This window comes from Pteropus vampyrus, unplaced genomic scaffold, assembly GCF_000151845.1.
Source record: "Pteropus vampyrus isolate Shadow unplaced genomic scaffold, Pvam_2.0 Scaffold213, whole genome shotgun sequence".
NCBI classification, from domain to species: Eukaryota; Metazoa; Chordata; class Mammalia; order Chiroptera; family Pteropodidae; genus Pteropus; species Pteropus vampyrus.
In genome coordinates this window covers 410,091-429,055 of record NW_011888994.1, presented here as the reverse complement: position 1 = coordinate 429,055, position 18,965 = coordinate 410,091, and the positions used below count along the sequence as shown (strand labels likewise).

Here is an 18,965-nt window from a genome sequence, read left to right as displayed (position 1 = left end):
GGCTCAGGCAGTGCAGCTTCCCTGTGCACTCCCTTGTTTGATGTTCCCTGCCCCACTTGTTGCAGCAGGAATGAGAACTCCACTGAGGGGCCTCTGGCCTGTTCTCCCTCTGCGCCCAGTGGGAGAGGTTCCCTACATGCTGAACCACTCTAGAAGCTAGGATTTGAAGACATCAGCTCATGTGGTGCACACATCTGCCAACACTTCTGGAATGGACTGGACACAAGAGTGTCAGAGCTAATGAGAACACCAAAGATCAACCAAAGGTTGAGCCTGATGGGGTTCAGAGCATGTCACCCCCAAATATGCCACTCTGGCTTAAGAATTATTTTGATCTGAATGCAGCTAAGAAGAAGCAAACAGGAAAAATTCTTACTTCCTCCTCTCTATCAGGAAGAGCAGGACAATTATTAATTAACAGCAACAACTCTAGAAGCTCATCAGCCCAATGTCTGATCAGAGGTATCTACATAACAAACCTCACTAAAACAACCTTTATCTTCCATTAGTTCTTCCTATACATTTACCTTCCCATAGATTGCTGCACCTAACAGACTAAAGCCTTCTCCCTTTGTCTTGTTATTCTCTACAAAGATGCTATAAGTAAAGCTCAAGTTCTGACCACCCCCTTTGAGTTACCCATCACTGAGCTCTCCCTTGTAAATGCTCAGATGCACACAGCAATAAACTTCTGATTGCTTTTCTCTTGTTAATCTATCTTTTGTTAGTCAATTATGCAGAGTCCCAACCACTGAATCTAAGGTAGGAAGCTTCTCATTTCAGAAATGTGAAAAGGGACGGGCGGGGCGGGGATGCAGGACCTGCTGCACATCACACAGCACGTTTGTTGCAAAGCTAAGGTTGGCAGCCAGACTCTTCGCATGCCTTTATCCTGTGGGCAATGCCACTTCCCAGTTCAGATGCTGTTGTTTTCTTCTCTCTGATCTCATTTCCCATTTTGAAATTATGTTGGCCATTAACAAGCAGAATGACAAAAACACTTAGAAATTCTTTTGACCATGACCCAGAGGAAGAAATAAATTTCTATCATGACCCAGTGGATATGGAGCTGAATCAAAATGTTCATGATACGGTCCTTACACTTACTAACTGCGATGCACAATGGTATTTTCCATCGTTTGGCCGAGTTCGCTAAATTGAATTCATGACGTCTAGACAATTTGAAAAACAGTTATTTAGGAAGTGTCTGTGGGAATCACACAAAAGCAGACACTGAGACAAGAACTTATGAGCAAGCATCTATTCAGGAGGTGAATTCGGAAAACATTCATGAAAGGGTGTGGAAGTGAGAAGGGAAGATTTTTAAAAAAGCCATCGGTCACTTCTGTAGGCAAACTGGGTCCCACTAGGACCCTCTGAGAAATGTTTAGGATGCATCCCAGAATTATCCCAGTAGAGTTGGGAATCCTCAGATTCCCTTGGCTCATTGTTGAGGATTTCCTCCAGGGAATATTAAATCCATAACTCTTCTGCAGGTTCTGTGAGGGCTAAGAAGCACCCTGGTGCCACAGAAAGCCATCAGGCAGGAAGAAGCTGAGAAAAGCAGAGGGTCTAGGTGATTGCGGTGGGCAGCTGTTCACGTGCAAGAACCATCCCCCTCAGCTACAGATGAACTTGGAGGTGAGTGGAGGGTACATGGAGTGGGATGTCACCTCATCTGCTACGGGAAGTGGCTTGTTGTTCAAGGCTGTGTGCCCGCCCCATAAATCATCCTAATTAGATTTCAAAATGAAAAAAAAAAAAAACTAAAAAATGCCAAGTTAGCAGGAAAGAAAGGGTTAAGAAAGAGAGATGCTGTTAGTCTGAAACCCAGAGAAAATGCAAACCACTCCCCTCTCATTTTTCATTTAATTGTAATATTGCTGACATAAAGAAAAGGCAAGGAGAAAATTAACTGCGATCTGTAATCAAACTGTGTAGAACATCACTACTCAAATTGCTATGATCTGAAATGTCTCTGACAGTAAATCCAGACATTAGTGGTATAAGATTTTGCCTACAGATTTTTCTTTCTCCACTTCACATTTTCTACTCACACTCCAGCAATGGGTGTCCGACATCTAGCCACCTCCGTGATGCTTGGGCCTGCAGAATGACGTGTGAAGCCAAACAGAAGGCGCTACTGTATTTACAATCTAAAAGGAGTTTGAGGTCTTTGAGGTTGAAGAACTTCATGTAATTATTAATTGTCATCGTAATATAAATATGTCTAGAGAGGCAAGTCCAAAAGAAAAGTGGGTTTTCACCAAGAACCGAGCCCTCACCTTTATTGATCAAACACATATTTCAGATTTCCTAGCCTGGCATGTTCACAGCCCAGCATGTGCAGTTCATCTGGAACCCATGGTCAGTGTGACAGACAAGCTACAGAGCTGCTGGGGAAAGAGGCCTGGACATTAGGCATGCTTCTGCCCACAGCTGTGTGACCTGAGACATGTTGTTTAATTCTCTGAACTTCTTTCTCCAAATTGTGAAAGCACTTTGAAGAGCAAGAAGGGGCTGCGTTATAGTCCTGATAAGGGATCAAAAACAGAGCATTACATCTTCTCTTAGTTGTGTAAATTGGAATGGCCCACTTTGGTCATTGCCCTGACCCTTTCATTATATCTTCAGATTCATACATTATATAAACAAAAGCAAACATTTGAAAAAATGTCAGAGTTTATTCAAAGGGAATTCTCTTTAATTTATCTTGCTTTAAGCTCCTTATCAGATCTGAACAAGTGGACATGCTCCCTTTTAGCCTTATTTCTATCATCATTACTATCATCTACTCCCACACCATACTGATTGAGTATCTATCTACAGTGTACAAAGCATTCTGCTAAGTAATCAGTGGGGATTTAAGGGCTCATAGTCATGGTTCTCAAGAGGATTATATTGAAAGATAAAAATAGTATGTGTAAATAGAGACATAACAACATGAAGTATCATGTGCTAAGGACTAGATGAGTGGTCTGAATAGTTGGTGCAATCACAAGTTAGAAATGCCTTCCTCATATATAAGGCTAATGTCCTGTGCTTTGAACCCCATTTCCTTTCACATTCTTAGGAAACATACCGCATTGAGCTTCCCTTACCTTTCCAATACATACAACCAGTTCCTCTCACTGGATATTTCCCATCAGATCTTTAAGTGGTTTAAGTATTTTCCATTCAAAACAAAAGCCACACCGAGCCCATTTTGCTCCTCCAACTACCACCATTTTCAGGTTAGCATCTCAAAAGGGTTACACACACACACACACACACACACACACACACACACTTTCCATTCCTTCCTTTCTCACTTACTCCTTAGCCCCTTCCAGCCTGACTGCCACACTGAAATAGCTGTTATCAGGGTTACCAGTGACGTACATACTACAAAATCCAAGGAACATTTTACAGTCCTTATCCTTCTTTACTTCTCAGCAGCTTTCACACTCTTGCTCACTCCCTCCTTACATTCTTAAGCTATTTTACTGACGTAGAATATATTAAAGTGAAAAAAATCATGAATACAAATGTTTGCAAAGTGAGTACGCTCCTGTAACTCCCATTTAGATAAATAGAACATCACTGGGACCTGAGAAGACCCCAATATTGATGCCTGCATCTGGGTTACTGATTGATAATGACTAGTAGTGGATGCTGGAAGGTGTCACCCAGAACCTCTTCAGGTCTGAAACATTCACTCCTCTGGCTACTGAGAGCGCTAATAGCTGACATCTTTCAGCCCGATCTCCCTCCAAGACATCCTCAGGATGAAGAGTACCTTACCTACCTAGTTCACACACCCTCCCAAAGACATCCCACATCCATTGACTGGTTGATGTGGGACTTTAAAGGCCTGGCCCCTACATACCAATTCAGTATAACTCTGAAGGACTGCAGCGGTTCCAGAGCTCACCTTTAGTTAGCTGAAGTCTTTGTTGTGACTGCATCACAATTCACTGTCTCCTTGTTCCTTATCCAGCTGCCTCAATTTCCTCACAGGCGCTGATCTCCTGAGCACTCCCCAGTAAACTTCCTGCACACACGAACATCCTGCTTCCTGGAGAACTCAAGTGATACCACTAGCCTAACTTCTAGCACCATGGATTCTTCCACATAATTTTGAACTTTACAATAAATGAAATCGTATATGGTGTACATTTTTGAGTCCGGCTTTTTGTTCAACATTATATATGTAGAGTTTATATATGTCACTGTGTACAATAGTAGTTCACTCTTTTTAACTGTGGTATACAGTATTCTTTAAAGAAATGCACCACAGTATATTTACATATTTACTATTGATAGCATTTTAGGTCTTTTTAAATTTTTGGTTCTTAAGAATAATGCTGCAATGAACATTTGTGAACATATCTTTTGGTGCACGTATGTAAGAATTTCTGTTGGGCACATACCTAGAGGTGTAGTTTCTGTTACATAGGTGGATTCATGTTCAGTTCAAGGGGGCATTGCTAAGGAGTATACAAAGTGTGCCGATTTATACTCTAATTAGCAGAACATAAGAGTTCCAGTTGAATTTGCCATCTGGACCTTTACAGAAAAATTTTGCTGATTCCTGATCTAAGCCAAAGAATGAGAGGAGCAAAAAAGGAAAGTCTTAAGACAGAAAAGCACCTGATAAGTCTTCAAGGACAGATAACAACACCAGTTTGTCTAGACAGAGGGGACTATGTAGAAAAATATGGTTTGTATTAGAGATCAGCAAACTTTTCCAAAAAGGGCCAGCCAAGTAGTAACTTGAGGCTTTGTAGGCCTCGTGGTCTGTTGCAACTACTCTGCTTGCAGCTCTAAAGCAGCTGCAGGCAATGAGTAAAACATGAGAAGGGATATGTGCCAATATACCTTTACTTTGGGACACTAAAATAGCATTTTTGCATTGTCGCAAAATATTCCTTTTCTTTTGATTTTTTTCAAACCATTAAAAATTATTCTTATCTCATGAGATAAATAAAATCAGGTAGTGAGCCAGATATGGTCCATAGGCCATGGTTTTTTGATACTTTTTGTAGATTGTGGAGACCTAAACGAAAAATCTGAACTTCACTTGATGAGCAAAATATTTAGGATTTTCGAGGAAGAGTAGGATGTGTACAAATCGATGTTTCCAGAAAATCAGATGGTAACGGTATTTGGAATGGATTAAAGGTGAAGCAATTAGAGCAGAGCAACTAGTTAGGAGGCGGCCTAGATAGATCTAGTACGGACTAGTGAGGATCGGTTACCTCGTGGAGACAGAGAGGGTGTAATGAAAGATATGGGGTGTGTGCAGGAAGGGCGTATTAGGAAGAAGTAAGAAAAGGATTTGATGACTGACAACAGAGAAAGAAGAAGATTCAGTGCCTGACGCCGGGATTTTGAGCACGGGAGACGGGATGTGTGAGACTCTGATAGGAGATTTAACAATGGGTGAGAGACAGTCGGGTGCAGTATTCAGGGCATGGACACTAAAGCCAAAAATGTTTGAGTCTAAAACCTGTCTTTTTAACTCACTAGCAGCTGCGATCTCTTTGTCTTCTCCTCTAAAACAGGATAAATAATAGCACCTACTTCTTGAGGTGGTTGTGAGGATTAAATGAGTTAATACATGTAAAGTGCTTAGAACAGTGACTGGCATACACAAACATGTGCTAGCTTTTATTATGAATCTCATGGTCTCATTTTTAAAATCACAAAATAACATTTTTAAAGATAGGAAGTTTAAGGGGGAAAGAGATATCCAGCTTTAGATGAGTGAATTTCAGCTTAGTCTGGGCAGCATACAAGACAGAACACAGAGCATGGAATCTCGGAAAAGCCGAGATGTGTGTTCATGCAGATGTGGCTGTGTGTTCATGTAGAGAGCAACTTTATTCCTTGGGAGCAGATGAGAATGCTGGAAGATCAACGGCATAAATATAAAAACACTCCTTGTGGTCAAGACTTTACGCTCTAGTTAAATCTCTGTCTCTCTTAGCATCTGTGAACCTTCGCTTGGGTTACTTAATATCTCTATACCTTAGTTTTCCCATCTGTGATATGGGTACAACCATAGTACTTACTACACAGAGTGGTTGTAAAGATTTTAAAAAGTAAATGTGAGACTCAAATAGAATCTACCACAAAATGAGTATTCAATAAATGTTAGCCTTTATTATTAGGACTACATTTATGGCAACTAGAAAACAGGGAAGAACCAGGAAAGGATTCCCCAAAAGGCACAAAGAAATTCACCCAAGGAGATAGTCTTTGCATGACTTCCCTATCTACGACTCTACTGCACTGAATCAGGATAAGGAAGAATGACTTTGTAAGAAGAATGTGTTTGCCTCTTTAAGATCAATGGCAAAATCCCAAACTTTCCATTTAAATGCAGTTGACCTAAATATGCTGATGACAATGTCTTTAGGAATAGCCCCTGGTGCTCTTCAAGTGGCATTGATGGGGCTGCCTGGAAAATCCTCTGACTTACACAAATCTCCTTCTTAGTGAGGCTCCCATAAAACCCCCAAGTTGCTCTTTTCAGTTCAGGTGGAGGGGCCACTGTCATTTCAGAGAAAGTGCCGGCTCTGTCTCCAGCTCTCACATTTAGCTCTGTATCACATCAATCAGGATCTTACACTACAAAGTTGCTCATCCACTAATCCACATTGACTGAGGGTTATTTCTTTTTAAGCTTCTTAATTTGCTGCTGAGAAAATTACTTTGGGTGGAGGCAATTAGTGTTGCATACTTTTGAGGAGAAAATTGCAGCCTAACCCACTCTGACTGCATGGGACACAGATTTCCTCAGCATCCCATTCGATCCCTCCCTTTTCTTTTTTTCTTAGTCCCTGTTCAAATAATCTGGCCTCTTAAAAGTTCTGAGATAATATCCTGGTGCCATATTTAAAATTCATCAAAGCAGCACTTGGCAAAGGAGAAGAGCTTGGGCATGAGGAGTACAGAGGAAAATCTCCCTAAATAGAATTGGCTTCAAGAAGGTTTTCCCTGCCCATACTAATTGGTAAACTCTGTGTATGGATTTTCAAGGCTTGTGTGTGTGTGTGTGTGTGTGTGTGTGTGTGTGTGTGTGTGTGTGTGTCTGTGTCTGTGTGTCTGTGTGTCTGTGTGTGCTGGAGTTGGGATAGGTGTTGGGGACGACTGGGCAGTGAGTAGAGATTGATTTAGAAAACCTTTTTAAAAGTTTTTCTTAGAAATCACAGCCTCTCTAATGTCCTCTTAGTCATTTCTGGAAAAGTTATAGTGGAAATCTCTGCTTGGCCAGCCAGTAAAAATCAATGACAGGGAAATCAAATGGATAGTCAGTTTTAGTTGGAAGCCACCAGGAAGGAACTGTAGGCCCTATAGGAGTCAGTATTTTTGCCTTCTCTGCTTGTAGAGGTAACTGTACTAGCTAGAAGCTGCCTCTGCCTCTATTGTCTGATCACTGCAACCGTGAACATATTGTTGACTGTCCATCTGCATGCTGACTAACTGCTTGCCCCTAGAGTCGTAGAACTATTTGTGCACCCGAACACTCTCGCAGTGGGGACTAGAGTTGCAGCTGATGTGTTCAGGGTCCTTCTTGGATGTTTGTAGCTCCAGATTCCATGGTTCTTAGGGCACAGTTCTCCATCTAAGACATGATCTCTACACTAAGCACTCTGTGGACACTCTGATGACCCTTTTACTTTCACAACATGAGATACGGGTCTCTTGGCATCAAGATCATCTTGACCTCCCTCAGGTGGAAGGCCCAGGGGCTACTGGGATTGTAGATGAAACAAGCAGGGTCCAGAAGGCACAATGGTAGTAGGTTTTATGACAACTCTAGGTAAAGCCCAGCAGGTCTGTCCTCCAGGTGACCCTAATGTGTGATGTCAGTGAGGTATGTTCTCTCTTATTGCCCACAACTCCTTTTCTTGTGGCTTTTTTCCAAAATCTTGATTTTTTTTTTTTTTTAATACCTGGCTCCTGGGCTGTGAAATATCATAACTCTTATAGCCCTAGTATCTTTAGCAGAATAGAAAGACAATCTGGGCTAAAAGTAGACTTCCTGAGATTCAGTCCCTAGAGGTTTATTCTCCTAAGAGTAGAGTATTTATTAAAAGAGAGAGAATAAAAGTGGCATCTATCTCCAGATATGAGTGAATGTCATTGAACTGTAATCAATAAGGAGTATAGCCTTAGTGAGTGGAACAACCTTTTCTCCCCTGATGGATTATTATGTTTCTGGAAATCAGTGGGACCATTATGCTAACAGGGCTGGGTCTGGATTCTATAACACTTGGAGTGGTTTACTCAGTGGAATCTCTCAGTCCTACAATTAAGTCTTCCCCACAGACCTAACCACCCCCCGCCCCACCAACTCTCTCACTCATGAATTCAATGCTGTTTTGTCTGAAATATAGCAGATTTGCTTTCATTTTTATTTGAGTTTGAAGTGGGAGGTTGCAAGGGTGAGGTCTGGACTCTAAGGCTAAGAATAAGTTATAATTATATTTCTTCACATTATGCCTTTGATTATGTTTTGATTTGATGGATTGCATACTCCCTATTGCACACACCAGGATCTTTTTGACAAAACTAAATACACATCTTTTCATTAACATTCCCAGTGACTTCCCAGAAATACCTTTTGAAAAGTCTCCCAGTGTTCCATGACAGCCTCTCTTGCTAAAGTCTTACCTCAAAGCCATAAAATTACTAGTAAGAAATATTCTCTAGAATCCTCTACACTTTGTTTCCAACACAGAGTCCACAGAGGGTCACTACTGTGACCATTTTGGTTGAGCCAATCATTTGCTCTGGTCAGATACCAGAATGGATTGATAATTGCCTCCCTGAAGTAATTTCTCCTTTGATTAAATAGGTGAACACTGAATCAGCAATTTATTGGAACTTGTAAAGTGATGACCTCAGGGTCACAGTATCTGGGTCCAGCAACCACTTCCTTATTACATGACCACAGATAAAATCACTTCCTGTCTCAATTTTCATGACTGTAAAATGATAAGCAGAGAATTTTATTTGTACCCAAAATGACCAACCAATATTCAAAGCTAGTAGGCTGGGATAACTACTATTAAGAAACACTCCATAATGTTAATAATGATAATTATTATTTCTAGCATTCATTTGCCTTGAGTTGACAGGCATGGAATATTTTGTTTTAGAAGCTAAAAGTGGAAGAAGAAAGTTGAGAATGGTTGTACATTTACTTGAGTTTTTCAATGCCCCATCCCTGATGGGGAGACAGGTTACACAGTGGAGAGACTATCTTTTTCTCGTCCCTCTTCTTAGCCTGGTGTTGAGTAGAGTTAGAATAATAATTGAAGAAGCTGGATTTCTGAGAGACTTATGAAGACTGTGGGCAACAACAGTGCTGCCTTAGGCCTCAGAGTCCTTGAATGGAGAGGAAAGCTAGTCTCCCCACTGTTACATAGAACCTGGCCGCCCTGACATCTTGAGAACTGACAGCAACATTGGAGATAGAAGACAGCACTCCAGTTGAACACGAGCATTTACACATGGCGCCAGCAGGGCAAATGGGAGGACAGGGGCTGAAGGTGCAGCTGAGGCAGAGGAGTTCGTGGCACATAGGGAGAGATGAACTATGGCTCATACAATGTTTCCAAGAAATGGAAGAGTCTCTTTAGGAACATCATGAAATACCTAGAAAAAAGACACTTTAAGGGGACTGAGCAAAGTGGGAAAATGGGAGACTCTTCATAAGGAAGTGGGGATTATTAATGTCACTGTGATTTTATTTGTAGAAAATAATAAATCAAAATTGTTTTAAATATTTTTAAAATAAACAGAAACCACTTAATCATAAATGTGTGGGCTTATTTCTGGTTTCAATTCTGTTTCATTTTTCTATATGTCTGTATTTCTATATGCCAATACCTTGCTATCTGGTTTACTATAGCTTTATAGTAAGTCTTTAATATGGTAAAATAAGATATCAAAAATTATTGGGCCTTTCCATAATCGTTTGGTCTATTCTAGGTCCCTTGCATTTCTATACAAATTTTCGGATCAGCTAGTCAGTTTTTTTTTTTTTTAAAAAAAAGCTTGCTGGAATTTGGATTGAATTTTACATAGATACAAAGTAATTCAATGAAAAAAGTATAGTCTCTTCAACAAATGTTGCTGGAACAATAGGACAGTTATAGGAAAAAACGAACAAACAAAAAGCCTCAATCTTTATCTCGCAATATACAAAAGTTAACTTGAAATGGATCATATAAGGGCTAAAATAATAACATTTCTAGAAGAAAATAGAGTGGAACATCTTTGTGACCTTGGGTTAGGGAAAGATTTCTTAAACAAAACATAACGAACATAAAAGGTCTAATTGATAAATTGTATTTTGTCAAGATTTAAAACTTGTTCTTAACTAAGACACTTAAGGAAATGAATAGGCAAGCTACAGACTGGCAGGAAATATTTGCAAAACATATATCTGACAAAAGACTCTTGAAATTCAATAATAAGAAGAAGACAAATGGCCCAATAAGATAAATGGGCAATAAAGTAAATAATAAGTTGGACAATTTCCCAAGAAGATCTGGGAATAGCAAATAAGTACATACAAAGATGCTCGATATCATTAGTCACTAAGAAAATGCAAATTAAAACTGACAGTAAGTTACTAGTACACATCTACTAGAAAAGATGAAATCAAAGGCTAACAATAACAAGTGTCGTCAAGGATGTAGAACAACTGGAGTTCTCATACATTGTCACTGGGAATGCAAAATGACCAAGTCATTTTGGAAAACATTTTGGCAGTATCTTATACACATATATGTAACCCAGCAATCCCATTCCTAGATATTTACCCAAAGGAATTGAAAATGTATATATACACAAAGGCTTGTAACGATCACTTTCCAACGTAAGAAGGATATCCAACTAATACTTGTTTAAAAAGCTACTTTTTACAAAGCTAATATTTTTCTTTAAATAATTTTACTTTTAATCATTTGAGTAACTCCAATATTTTTCCTTTCTTTCACATCTTTCTTGAAACTTAGAATACATAAAATGAAACTATTCTATCAATATTATTATGGATTGTTAGAGGGTATTATGATTCTTGACGGATTAAAAAAAGGGACTTTTTGATGCATATTTTTGATGCATATTATTGCTAGGTAACACATTCTGCCCCCAGGACCTGAGAAAGTCCTAGGTTTTTAGATTATGTGTATGTGTTGCGTTGACTTTAAACAAATAGACAGTTGGATAGTTCTCAAGAAAAATGGGTTTATTTAGGAACAATAAAGAATTGCAATTTGGGACATACTGTCCAAAGGTGAATCGTGGGCCATTCCAGAGAACAAAAGAATGTTCTTTCATAGAGGCAAGGGAGTGTTCAGAGGGGCTGTTGTAAACAAAAAAAAATCTATCGGAGGAAACTGGGAGTTCATAGTGCAGTAGGTCTTTCATTGGCTGAGTGGTTTCTACGGAAGAAGATCCTCCTTCTTGCTGGAGTAAAAGAGTAGAAAAGACTTCTTCCTTTTGGAGATGGAGAAAGTACATCTCTTCTCGTTTAGGATAACTGATGATGAGTGGTAGGACGTGAGACCAACACTTACGGCCATCCAAAGTCCATTTTAAATGAGCTTTCTGTTTATTAATCTCCAGAGTTGTCATCTCTAGAACCTTCCAAAATCTTAATGGGGCAATTGTGATTCTCATATCCTTTGATTTTTCTTTCAGATTACTTTTACATGCTAACTGTCTTTCCATGTCTAAATATGAACCACGTGAATAGAGCCTTCTTTTCATTTTTTCTTGAGCATTGGGTTTTCTACAACTACAGATCTTGACCCCTGACATCTTTATGTGCAGAGAAGAATGGTCAAATCAGCAATCATTACTCTTTGGTTTAAGAGGAGGTCAGACAGGACAATGAGATAAAAGTCAAGGTAACAAAAGAATTGAAGGCTGTAGTGGGTCTTCTTCAAAAGTGAGTGAACTTGATTCTTGCTTATTGGGATGTGAGGAATCTGGGGCTATTTCAGGAATGTCAGCAATTTTGCCCTTAGGCCACTTTGTTGTCATGCTCCCCGCCCCTCCCCTAAGCTTGCTTGGCTATAAACTGAAAACATGGAGACCAATTTCATGCTGCCTCTTATGAGAGAGCCACTACTTACTGCTTAAATAAATCTCCTTCTGTTTTTCTCCTTTTCTGGAAGAGAAAACACCCATCCTCCCAACTCCCCTGAGAAGAGCCCCAACTTCTCATTTTCAATAGTGTTTACTCTAGTTGATGCCCTCACTAAAAGGAATGCCTTTGAAACTACTAAACAAAGGCCAGAGGAGGAAAATGAGGGTCTCCGACCACAACTTCCTCAAGTAATAATTCTTTCTGTCTTCCTCAACCCATGCTCAAATCCCAACTGAGATGGGGTTTCCTGTGGCTTTAAGAAAGTCCTTGAAAAGGAGGAGAAAGAAATTATGTATAATTTCTATTGTATCTAGTCACAAAAAAGTAATCGTGTTTCCCACTCTTTTTTTTTTTTTTATTTTAACTGTTATTGTGGCAATTAATATAAATTTGCCACAACAATGACATTTTATACTTTATTCTTCTGGACACAACTAGTTTATTAAGAGGTTTAGACTACTTACCTCCTAGAGAAGCCTATGGGGGTTCTTTGAATAAAACAAATAAAAAACAAACAAAAACCTCTCAAATCCTCCTGTTTCCACATAAGCAAAGATCAAACCAAAAATCCTATTGTCTCTTTTTAAATTGTTTCTTAAACTATAGCTTGAGCAGAGCCATCTTTCGTTCAGATCCTCCCCACATATGTCTGAGGTTTAGGGTCTGTCATCTATTCTACAAGGTTTAGAGATTTGCATGTATTTTATTGTGTTTTCAAAAATTAAGAGGCCAAATTCCCTAAGAGCAATTACTAAGACTTGTTTAAGAGTCCCTCACCTTAGGAAAAGAAATCACTAGCACACTTGTTCAAACAAAACGTGTGCCAGTTTTCTTTATTTTATAATCTTATAAAAATGTTTTACTTACACCATGGGATTCTGAACATGTTTATGAACATTTTCCAAATGTTTTGAAGTCCAGAGTTGGGAGCCCAGTAATTGTCAGTTGATGGATGTGGAGGACCCATTAGAGGACATGACAGCATTACACCGACTTTCCACGTGACCTTGGCGTACTTGGCTAATTTTAGAGACCAGTTTTGATTTACGAAGCCTCCCAGAGCAATGTTTTTTACATTGAGCTATTTGTACAGCCATCAGCCCGATGGTTTCCAGAGTGTTTTCTCACTTGCTATCTCTTGTTTCCCATAATGTCAACAGAGAGCGAGCCATTGGCACAAAGTTTGAGAGACCTAGGATGTTCTATTAAGTCCAATTTTATAGTTAATAGAAATTTATCTAACATACTATCCAATCAACCAATAAAAATTTATTGAGGGCTTCCTAATTGTTCAAAGACTTAATGCTCAGTAAAGCACTGTAAAAAAAATTTTTTTTTAAAAAGCATACTGGGCAGGAGTTACATTTGATGATTTACAAAGTACATCAGAATTCTGCAGTATTTCGGCTCATTGTAGTGAAGGTCCCTTTATTATCCCCATTCTTAGCATAGACTGTGGAAACACTCAGTGCTAGATTTTCCTAGAAGTTAACTCATACATAACTCATTTATGGAGGTCAACATGGCATTCAAAATTGCAGCAGGCCCGCAACAAAGATAATGTGTGCTTATAAAACAGATACATGTGGCAGTAATTATTCAATTTACGAAGCATTCACCTTTAGAATTCCTTTGCATGGCATTTAAAGACTAAAGTAATTTACATATTTTCAAATTACACCTATAATTTTATGAACATACTTGTGGTGCAGAGTCTCCTTTCCCTACCTCCAATATAGCCAGCCATCTACTCACCTACGCACATCCCTGTGCACATGTACTCAAACTTCTCTCCTAAGCAAGTGAGTCATAAGAATAAAATGGAAGGACCTTATTGCTCTCCTACGGTCATTCTGTCTTCCTCCTCCTTGAATCAAAAGATGCTGCATGAGGTCTTTTAGATCCCCTAGTCCAATCTCATTTTATGGATGAGGAACCAAAGTGAGAGAAGTTAAATGATTTGGCTGGAAGTCACAGAGTTCATTAGTACCAGAACTGAGACTAGAACCCAAGCTCTGAGTCACACATCATAGCCTCTGCTCTTTCCACTAAGTTCTGTTCCCTCTCCTGGGAAAATAAGTGCTTCTTTATTTAGAAAACTACAAAGAAGACAACTTTGAGCCCACCTAAGAAACTCATTTTCTAGATTCAGTAATGCACACTCTCACTGAAGCCTTCCTTCCTCTGAGTTAATCTAATTAGAATTGTCCACGTTATAGAGAAAAGGTCATGTCCAGGTGGAGGTGAGTCAAAGTATCACTTTTAATACAACATACTGTGTCTTCTACCTAAGATGGTTAGTAACCCAACCTTCTGGGTTTCTTTTTAACAAGGTCGAATATTCTAAATTCCTTCAGCTTTGTTTCAAAGCTCTATGTTTTATTCTTTAATAATTATCTTTATATATTCCTCGGAACCCATCCTATGTTCTTAGTATCTCTCTTGAATGGTACAGCTCGGACTGAAATGTAAGATTATATACAGGCCCTGCTTAGTGCTAATCTTTGAAGAAAGGTAGCACAGACTCACTAAGAATTTAGTTGTTTCATTTTACAAAATGTTACCACTTTTATTTGATAAGAAAAAACTTCCCACAAGATTAAATTATTTCTTCTTGTAGGCTGTGTGCTAAAGCAGCCATGTATTTGGGGCTGTGAGTAAAAACATACAATTTTCATCATTACGACTATTGTAGCAACGAACTTTATTTTTAAACTTCTTAATATATGACTTTTTAGAGGCCTGATCTGTCTTTTCTTTGTGGTGGAAATATTTGTCACAATCTTGTTTTGCTGCCCAATAAATCAAAATGTGGAGCCTCTTGTAATAAAAATAGTTACTTTGAAGTATAACCTTAAATGTCTAATTTCCTACCAGCAATAATGAGGTCTTATCCAGCCATTTTGGGGGTCTGGATTTTCTTTCTTTTTTTTCTGTCCTTTTGTTTTTCTAACATGTGGGCTGCCTAATGACAGGATTTTGTATTCCAGATGTTTTGGCGAGAGAAAGCAGTAAGCGACGGGTACACATCTCAGACTTTCATACCACCCAAGTGGCTGTTACGTCGCTGGCCAGAGGGAGCCTATCCAGACCATCTCCGCCATGCCCCCACCCCCTTTTATTTAATGTTGCTAACTCTTCAGTCATCAACACAAAATAACAGAAATTCTTTTATGCAGCTACTATTACAAAGACATCCAAAGAAGGGGAAAAGAATCTAAAACCACACAGAAGTTAAAACCCATGTGGTTTTAATAAGAAAAGAGATGGTTTAATTAAATAATAAGACTAGACTCCCTTGTGGTTAATAAGGTAATTTGCCACATGATTAAAGGTATATCCAAGTGGAATTTCTGTGGTAATATTCTTGCTCAGATGTATGCTTTTTGGAAACTAGGATGGTTAGTCACTTGACTACTATGACTCTTTAGAAACAGGAAAAGAGCAACAGCAGTCACTTTTTAAATTCTTTCGTCATTATCTCAGTCTTTTCAAAAAGGCAGAGGAAACAGAGGACTGTGTGGGAGACCATGATCCAGCAGCGTGATGGTCAGATTTCAGAGCGCACGCCTCCCTGTGTTCTCAGCACCAAGCGAGACCGCAGAGGCACCGTGAGGCTCTCGAGAGAACAGAGACCGGGTCCTGCTCTGACCATTCTCTGCAATGAATGAACAGATGCTAAAGGTTTGACAAACCGAAGCCTCCAGGATGCTAGCTCAATTTAAAAACGTTTCAATTTATGTATTTGCCATCTACCTTCTGCTTCTGTCTCTCTTTCCTCTGCATCACATTAACATTGCTTCTTGAAGTCTCTTCCCTCCCTGGGGAATTATCTTTCTTAGCTTTGTGCGCTCTCTCTCTCTCTCTCTCTCTCTCTGTGTGTGTGTGTGTGTATATATATATATATATATATATATATATATATATATATATATATATATATATATATATATATTTTTTTTTTTCCCCCCCAGGTGACAGGGCCTGATGTAGAGCACCTGAAGCCCCTGCTGCTGGATAAACAGTGAAAGCTACACAGCTGCTGGCAACAATGGGGACACTTGTTCCAAACTACTCTGCCAGATGCCTATGTGCCGAGAAGCTGATTTGCTCTCTGGGTTCCAGGCTCCTGCCTGCTGCGATCTGTGTGACCCTGAGGAATTTCACTGCTTCCTGTCCATTGAATGGAGGCACAATAATTCCAAATGTTCTTCTGTACACTCAAAGGTGCTGCATATACATGTCAGATTACTGTCATTATCTTCTCTCCTCGGTACCCTTCTAATGTCTCCAGGGGGGGTTCTTGTCAGCAAGAAGGTCCCTGCCAGCTCTGATAGTTTACAGTATAATTCTTTATTCATTCATTTATTCATTCACTTTTTCAACAAATATTTATTGAGTTGGCGCTACTAGAGTGAATAGGAATGCAAAGTCCCTGCCCTCATGGAGCTTGCTTTCTAGGAAAGTGACAGACAATAAACAAGAAGACGACTAAGATCATTTGAAAGTGTAATAAATGCTACAAAGAAAATAAATGTAATGGGGAGTCAACAAGGTGGAAGCTTCTTCAGAAAGGGGTCAAAGAAGGCCACTTAGAGACATTTCAACCACAATGAAAAGGATAAGAAAGAGCCAGCTGCACAAAAAGCAGCAGCAAGAGGCCCATTCCAAGGAATGGGGTGAGGTCTTCATGGGTGAAATAGCTTGGATGGCCCGAAAAGTGAATTGCTGAGATGAGGTCAGAGAAACAGGCAGGGGCCAGGTCATGCAGGACTCTGCAGGCCATTGTAACAGGTGAAAATTTGTTCTAAGTGCAAAGGGTGCTAAGTAGGGGTGTGACATGATCTGAGGTACATTGTTAGACTATCACTCAGACCGGTGTTTGGAGAATGGATTTTAAGGGGCAAGATGGAAGAAAGAAGACCCAGAAGAGAATATTGAGTTAATTCACACAGGCAATGATGGTGACTTGGACAAGGAAGATTGGGATGGATAAAGAAAGGAGTGAGAAATTCTGAAATGGAGTTTGGAGGTAGAGTTGAGATGACTTACAGAGAGTCTGTGTGTACATGACATGCACATTATCAGGACAGACCAGCCCACCGTGGGCACAGATGGTCAAACTGGAAGGAAGAGGAGGAAATTCAAAGAAGGCAGCTTTCTATTTTGTCACCTGCTCCTCCCTAGGAAAACTGGGCTTGTGGACCTCTTGATTAGCCCCCTCAATGTCTTTTGCTGCATAGGGGGAGGGGATATTTCTAAATAAACCATGTCCTGACCACATATGGCTAGGTAAATGAAAATCAATATATCGATTCCCTTGAAAGGACACAGGAAACCAACATGTGTTCCAGACACAAAATTATCTTGTTTCAGGCTGACCCACAGCCATTTCAATTCAATTAGTGTAGTCTCCATCTAGCCTGAACTTAACCCAGACATCTCAAGACCACTTGGGCTTTTCCTAGACTCCCTAAAGTCAAACAACTACAACAGGAAAAACATGAGAATTCCAGCCCTCTGTTCATTCTCTCTCTCTCTTTCTCCCTCCCTTCCTCCCACCCTCCCTCCTTCTCTCCCTCCACTCCTTAACTTTTTATTTTAAAATATCTACAGATTTACAGGAAATTACACAGATAAGACAGAGTTGCCAGGTACCCTTCACCCAATTCCCCTAGTCGTTGCATCCTGTATAACTATAACACAATATTAAACCCAGGAAACTGACACTGGTACCATGTATGCGTATAGTTTGATTTCATTTTATCCCATGTATAGATTTCTATAACCACCACTACAATCAAGATATAGATTATCACACAGATCTAGTGTGCCAACATTTTACCAGTTTGAGTGAAATGTAAAAATCTTACCTCCCTTTAAGTCTCTTCGTCCCCAGCACACTGCCACTATTTACAATATAATTGTCTCAAATAGTTCCTCTACATACATTAAAACTCACATCAGAGGATGTGATGCTCTTTGCTTGGACTGACAAATATCATTTAAAACAAGAAGAGAAAGAAAAGTCTACTGTGTTTACTCATATCTTTACTCTTTTTATTGTTCTTTTCACATTCCTTCCAGATGTTCCAAGATTCCTTCTTTTATCCTCTTCTTTCTGTTGCAAGGACGTCTGTTAGTCATTAGTTTAAGGTAAGTCTGTTGTGACAAATTCTCTTAGCTTTCCTTCATCTAAGAATATCTTGTTTATCCTAGAGAGATAATTTCACAAGTTATAGAATTCAGAGCTGATAGTTATTTTCTTCCAGCTCTTAAAAAATGTCGTGCCCCTTCATTCTGGCCTCCGTGGTTTCTGAGGAGGACTCCGCGGTCATTCAAATGGTTTTCCTCTATAGGTAAAGTGGCATTTCTCTCACATGTCTTCCAAGACTTTTTGTTTTTCTCTCCAGTTTTTCTAAAGCTTCATTATAATATGTGTTGTTATGGGTTTCTTTAGATTTATTATGTTTGAGATTCTCTCAGCTTCTTGAATTTTTATGTTTCCCAATTTTTGCCAAATTTGGAAAGTTTTTAGCCCTTATTGAGTACTTTTTCAGCCCTATGCTCTTTCTCCTCTCTGAGACTCTGATGACATTTGTTATAATGCCACAGGTCCCTAAAAGGTTCTGTTCATTTCTTCCTTTTTAGTCTATATTTTCTCTATTACTCAGATTGGTCATTTCCATCATTCTATCTTCCAGTTCCTCTGTCCTCTCTGTTCTGCCGATGAGCTCCATTCCGTTTCTCTTTTTGTTATTGTATTTTTGACTTTTAAAATCCTCACTTGGTTCTTCTTTGTACCTTT

At 39.4% G+C, this 18,965-nt stretch overlaps 2 long non-coding RNA genes across 2 annotated transcripts in view; one reads left to right on the top strand and one right to left on the bottom strand.

Annotated features, from left to right (window-relative positions):
• The window catches only part of LOC111747154, a 211,022-nt gene that overhangs the window by 101,384 nt on the left and 90,673 nt on the right, over positions 1-18,965 (bottom strand). The gene's annotated exons all lie outside the window — the stretch shown is intronic.
• On the top strand, positions 15,692-16,708 carry LOC111747155. The gene is made up of 2 exons (XR_002783421.1): positions 15,692-15,841; positions 16,132-16,708. It is a non-coding gene; the product is annotated as an uncharacterized LOC111747155 (long non-coding RNA).